The following is a 6,924-nucleotide window of genomic DNA, read 5'->3' as shown; positions in this document are numbered from 1 at the left end:
GGTGGTGAAGGAAAGGGAAGCCTGATGTGCTGCATTCCATGGCGTCGCAAAGAGTCAGACATAACTGAGCAACTGAACTGAACTGAACTGAATTTAATTCAAGCCAAAATTTTCCCCCAAGCTATCATTTTAGGGGTTACAGATTCCTCAGTTTCTGATTGGTCTTTTTTGAGACCACCAGATCCTTTATTTGTGAAGGGGTGTCTTTGCTGGTGTGGTTACTGGTTATACTTTAATATTATGGAAATGGCTCAGTCTGGACTGAATTCAGCTGAGATTAGTCAGGATTTCAGAATTTTGATGACTAAAGAAGCACTTTGGTCAGTGCTAATTTCTTTTCCCACAGGCGAATTATTCATACTGTGTAACAGTTTAAAGTTAATGAACACCTTGGAAACGAGAAATTCCAGCAGAGAGTCACTTCCTGAAGATGTTCGTATTTCACAGTGAGAGTCTTGACCTGGCTCTCTGGCTGCAATTTCTCACCCAGAATCTTCATATCTAGGGCCTGCCCTTCAAAACCCCTGCTTTCCTACTGGGCTGGAAGAGAGAAAGCAGGAAGAGCCCATTCAATTCTCTTGTTTCCGGAAGCACCACCCAGCCGGCTCAGGGAATTGTCTTTAGATGTTTTGAGATGTGTGTTCACTTCACAGATATTTCTCAATGGTCTGGCATCCATCTGGCCAGGGGACAGCATGGTAGCTCCTGGGATGAGGGAGACACGTGGGGTGCACCTTCAAGGAGCTATGATCTAGTGAAGACACAGCAGACAAGCTGTTAACAGGTGATGAGTTGTGAGAGTGGGCAAGTAAAGGGGGCTAATCAAGTTTGGGGGGTTGGGCAGAACATGTTGGAGTTGGCTGGATGAGGGTTGAAGAAGAAAGCTATTCCACATGGAAGGAATCATTTCCATAAAATTCCTCAAGCAGGAGAGCCAGTCATGTTGCAGGAACAACTGGAGGCCCATAGGTCTGAGCAATGAGAGTGGAGGAAGGCATCTCACATGTGGCTGAAGAAGAAGGTGGTGAGGCTGTGGGAGATCCTGAGAGACATGGTAAGGACTTTTACTTTATACCCAGAATGCCAGTAAGTTTTGAAAGATTTTGGGCTGAGCAGTGACCTGATGAGACATACTCAATCCTAACAGCTGCTCATTCCCCAACGGTTCATCATCTCCAGCATTCCTAGCATGGTGTGGGGGTGCTGGCCAAGACGCTCTAAGCCTGTTCTATGAATCCTTCCTTCCCACTGTGAGGCAGCACGCTGAGAAGCCCCCACTCAAATCTAGTTTCCAAAGTAGAGCATGAGACTCAGAAGTTTAACCAGAGAAAAGAGATCAGAGAATCTCCATGTGCATGACCCCTGATGCTCCTGGCCCATGCTGTTCTCAGTACACCTTCCAGTGTGACTATATCATGCATCCAGTAAGAGCAGAGCCACTGCAAGAGCCAGAAGTGGTAGAGAAAAAGGAAAGTCATATAAAATGTAAGCAGGTCTGCGTTTTCCAAAGTTTAATTTTCTAAACTCCTCCCCAACTACAAGGAAGAAATGTGTGTGTGTGTGCGCGCACACACACACACACTCAGTCATGTCTGACTCTTTGCAACCTCATGGACTGTAGCCCTCCAGGCTCCTCTGCCCATGAAATTTTCCAGGCAAGAATACTGGGGTGGGTTGCCATTTCCTATTCCACAGGATCTTTCCTACACAGGGATCAAACCCATGTCTCTTGCATCTCCCACATTGGCAGGTGGATTCTTTACCACTAGCACAACCTGGGAAACCTATAAATATATATATGCTTAAGAACACAAAAGCTCAACATTCAGAAAACGAAGATCATAGCATCTGGTCCCATCACTTCATGGGAAATAGATGGGGAAATCATGGAAACAGTGTCAGACTTTATTTTTCGGGGTTCCCAAATCACTGAAGATGGTGATTGCAGCCATGAAATTAAAAGATGCTTACTCCTTGGAAGGAAAGTTATGACCAACCTAGATAGCATATTAAAAAGCAGAGACATAACTTTGCCAACAAAGGTCCATCTAGTTAAGGCTATGGTTTTTCTTGTGGTCACGTATGGATGTGAGAGTTGGACTGTGAAGAAAGCTGAGTGCCAAAGAATTGATGCTTTTGAACTGTGGTGTTGGAGAAGACTCTTGAGAGTCCCTTGGACTGCAAGGAGATTCAACCAGTCCATTCTGAAGGAGATCAGCCCTCAGTGTTCTATGGAAGGAATGATGCTAAAGCTGAAACTCCAGTACTTTGGCCACCTCATGGGAAGAGTTGACTCAATGGAAAAGACTCTGATGCTGGGAGGGATTGAGGGCAGGAGGAGAAGGGGATGACAGAGGATGAGATGGCTGGATGGCATCACCGACTTGATGGACGTGAGTTTGAGTGAACTCTGGGAGTTGGTGATGGACAGGGAGGCCTTGCGTGTTGCAATTCACAGGGTCGCAAAGAGTCGGACACGACTGAGCGACTGAACTGAACTGAACTTAGGAACACAAAAGCACATTATTTACTGAGGTCCTCAGAGCTTAGAACCAACAAAATAGAAGGCCTTCAGAAAAATTATTTGTATTGCTGCTGCTGCTGCTAAGTCGCTTCAGTCATGTCCAACTCTGTGCAACCCCATAGACGGCAGCCCACCAGGCTCCCCCATCCCTGGGATTCTCCAGGCAAGAACACCGGAGTGGGTTGCCATTTCCTCCTCCAATGCATGAAAGTGAAAGTGAAAGTGAAGTCAATCAGTCGTGTCCAACTCTTAGCAACCCCATGGACTGCAGCCTTCCAGGCTCCTCTGCCCATGGGATCTTCCAGGCAAGAGTACTGGAGTGGGTTGCCATTGCCTTCTCTATTTGTATTGCTAATGTATTTATATGTTGTTTTATGTATGTCTGCTTGGATACATATGATATGTGCTCCATTTCATCAGATATAATAATGGAACAACAATGAGGCAGCAAGTTATGTGAGTGAGTTTGCAAGTTCTCTACCTGATGCGCCAGGTTCAGTGCTAGGCAGTGGAATTCACAAAGGCGAAAAAATTCTGCCTGCTAAGTCGCTTCAGTTGTGTCTGACTCTTTGCAACCCTATGGACTACAGCCTACCAGGCTTCTCTGTCTATGGGATTCTCCAGGCAAGAATACTGGAGGGGATTGCCATTTCCCTCTCCAGGGGATCTTGCTAACCAAAGGATCCAACCCGCATCTCTTATGTCTCCTGCATTGGCAGATGTATTCTTTATCACTAATGCCACCTGAGAATTACAGAGGACATGAAATCTGTACACAGTTTATGATAATGAGAGACTATCAGTTATGTAAGGAAATAGGTACTATTTTAAGAGTCTATGGCTAACCACTCTTAAAAACAAGACAGCAAGCCCCAAAAGTCACTTATGCTAAACTCCACTTATCAAACCAAGACTTCCATAGAGGTTTGGCTCTCCCAGAAATGTAACCTCAAACTACTCAATCAGGAATTGCCTTAATCTTCGTAATAGATTAAAGAAAAAAAACTTATGATAACCAACGTGGGTCTTCCCAGGTGGCGCTAGTGATAAAGAACCTGCATTCCAATGCAGGAAATGTAAGAGATGCAGGTTTAACCCCCTGGGTAGGGAAGATCCTCTGGGGAAGGGTGTGGTAACCCACTCCAGTATTCATGCCTGGAGAATCCCATGGACAGAGGAGCCTAGCTGGCTCTGATCCATAAGGTCCCAAAGAGTTGGCCACAACTGTAGAAACTTAACACACACATAATAACCAACTGGCTTTCTTCTTAATGTAACTTCCTATTCTGGCTCCCTAAGAAAGTCTCTCATTTTGTACACCCCTGAAGTTCCTTTTGGTCTGGTTGGTTGTATGCTGATTCAAGTTTATTTTTAATATGTCTCAGTTTGTGTTTTAACAGTTCTAGTGTCAGAAGAGGGAACCAAAGGAGGCTCTCAAAAACCACCCTAGGAGCAAAAGCAAAGATACTTGGGAACCTGCGGAGCCCTTGAGCTTGCTGCTTTCTTTTTCCCTCTGGAGGCGGTAAGCAATGTGTATTCCTTGAGGAAGAACTAGGACCCTGCCGTACTGTTACACTATAGTTTCTTGACTACTCCTTTGTTTCTGCATTCCCTTCCTTCTCTTTTTAACAACAGATTGAATCTACCCTTTGGAACTCAGAGAAGGTCAACTAATTACTATGTAATCAATCAAGAAACTTGATTAAGAGTGCGAGCCAGAGAGCAGCGAGCGGGGACCCACCCGGCTGAGCCAGCCGGCAATCGGAGCACCGCCCCCTCCCCGACCCCACACCCTTGAGCCCCGCAGCCGTCCCCCGCAGGCCCACGGCCCTCCCTGACCCATGGCTGAAGCGGATTCAGAAGGAGTTAAGTGATCTACAGCGCGACCCACCTGCTCACTGTTCGGCTGAACCTGTGGGAGACGACTTGTTCCACCGGCAATCAACTATTATGGGGCCTCCTGGTAGCGCATATCAAGGTGGAGTCTTCTTTCTCACTGTACATTTTCCGACTGACTATCCTTTTAAACCACCAAAGGCTGCTTTCACAACAAACACTTACCATCCAAACATAAACAGTAATGGAAGCATTTGTCTTTACGTCCTGAGGACACAGCGGTCACCAGCTCTGACTGTATCGAAAGTTTTATTGTCCATACATTCTCTGTTTGTGACCCTAATCCAGATGACCCCTTAGTACCAGATATGGCACAAATCTATAAATCAGACAAAGAAAAATACAACAGACACGCAAGAGAATGGACTCAGAAATATGCAGTGTAAAGTCAAAAAAATTTTCATATATACCAGAGTACTGTAAAATCTAGGTTTTTTCACCATTAGCAGGAAATTGAGCACTGTTTACTGCTTCATTGTACAATTAAATCTTTTGATTTTTACCAGTTTACATGTATTTCTGAAGCAAGACAAAACAAACTTCCAAAAATATTCTTGAGACTGTGATGAGAGCATTTATCATTTTGTATGCATTGAGAAAGACATTTATTATGGTTTTTAAGATACTTGGACATCTGCATCTTCAGCTTACAAGATCTACAATGCATCTGAAAAGCAACTAAATTATGTTTTTGCTGAAACTAGATGTTTTTACATGAAAAATACTGTATGCGCTAAGATGTCATCAGTTTTATAAATATGTATTCAGATTTCATTCTTTGTTAGCTCACTTTATAATTTATATTTTTTACTGTATAGACTAAATATATTCTATCTACATGTATGTCAACTTGTTATTTTTTTTCTGTGAACAGTATTGAAAAAACCCAACAGTTGATAATGAAATGAATTTACTGTCTCCCTTTTCTTGGGGTATTCTGTAGATTGATTGCAGATTTCTTAAACCTGAAATAATCTTTACACTGTAATTCTCAGTATACTGATTATGGAGAAACACTTGTTTTGGTTTTGTTATACTTGGCTTAACTTTATCACAATGTGAATTAATTACATTGCCAGGTAGAAAGATGTGTAACTTTTATTTGCTGCTAGTCACATCTGAATTTTTTTCTGTATCAGTTCAGTTCAGTTCAGTCGCTCAGTCGTGTCCAACTCTTTGCAACCCCATGAATCGCAGCACTCCAGGCCTCTCTGTCATCACCAACTCCCGGAGTTCACCCAGACTCACGTCCATTGAATCAGTGATGCCATCCAGCCATCTCATCCTCTGTTGTCCCCTTCTCCTCCTGCCCCAATCCCTCCCAGCATCAGAGTCTTTTCCAGTGAGTCAACACTCTGCATGAGGTGGCCAAAGTACTGGAGTTTCAACTTCAGCATCATTCCTTCCAAAGAAATCCCAGGGCTGATCTCCTTCAGAATGGACTGGTTGGATCTCCTTACAGTCCAAGGGACTCTCAAGAGTCTTCTCCAACACAAAAGTTCAAAAACATCAATTATTTGGCACTCAGCCTTCTTCCCAGTCCAACTCCCACATCCATACATCACCACAGGAAAAACCATAGCCTTGACTAGACGGACCTTTGTTGGCAAAGTAATGTCTCTGCTTTGGTTGTCTAGGTTGGTCATAACTTTCCTTCCAAGGAGTAAGTGTTGTCTAGGTTGGTCATAACTTTCCTTCCAAGGAGTAAGTGTCTTTTAATTTCATGGCTGCAATCACCATCTGCAGTGATTTGGGAGCCCAGAAAAATAAAGTCTGACACTGTTTCCACTGTTTCCCCATCTATTTCCCATGAAGTGATGGGACCGGATGCCATGATCTTCGTTTTCTGAATGTTGAGCTTTAAGCCAACTTTTTCACTCTCCACTTTCACTTTCATCAAGAGGCTTTTGAGTTCCTCTTCACTTTCTGCCATAAGGGAGGTGTCATCTGCATATCTGAGGTTATTGATATTTCTCCCGGCAATCTTGATTCCAGCTTGTGTTTCTTCCAGTCCAGCGTTTCTCATGATGTACTCTGCATAGAAGTTAAATAAGTAGGGTGACAATATACAGCCTTGACGTACTCCTGTTCCTATTTGGAACCAGTCTGTTGTTTCATGTCCAGTTCTAACTGTTGCTTCCTGACCTGCATGCAAATTTCTCAAGAGGCAAGTCAGGTTTTTCTGTATAGACAATATTATATAGATACCTTTTACAGATCTTAATGTAGCTTTTTCCATTAAAATAAAATGCTTTTTCTACTAAAAAAAAAAAAGAAAAAGAAAAAGAAACTCGATTGCAATAACAAGAATACCAAAGTTTTAGATATTTCATATTAATAACATTTTCCTATATAATATAACCTGAAAAAGCTTATCACTCATTTGACAATGCTTCTCATGTAATTTAACATACCAAATAACAAAAGGCCTCTTTTCCCCTCATTCTCTGGGATCATAAATGATTAGTTAAGGTTTCAAGTATATTGTCACCCTGTTTATTTAA

General features: G+C 43.0%; 1 pseudogene; it reads left to right on the top strand.

Moving 5' to 3' along the window:
* Nucleotides 1–978: 978 nt before the first annotated feature.
* On the top strand, nt 979–5,040 carry LOC104997973 (annotated as a pseudogene).
* The last annotated feature ends 1,884 nt before the right edge of the window (nt 5,041–6,924 follow it).

Source organism: Bison bison, unplaced genomic scaffold, assembly GCF_000754665.1.
Source record: "Bison bison bison isolate TAMUID 2011002044 unplaced genomic scaffold, Bison_UMD1.0 scf7180017864317, whole genome shotgun sequence".
Classification (NCBI taxonomy): domain Eukaryota; kingdom Metazoa; phylum Chordata; class Mammalia; order Artiodactyla; family Bovidae; genus Bison; species Bison bison.
This window is presented reverse-complemented; position numbering and strand designations above follow the sequence as displayed.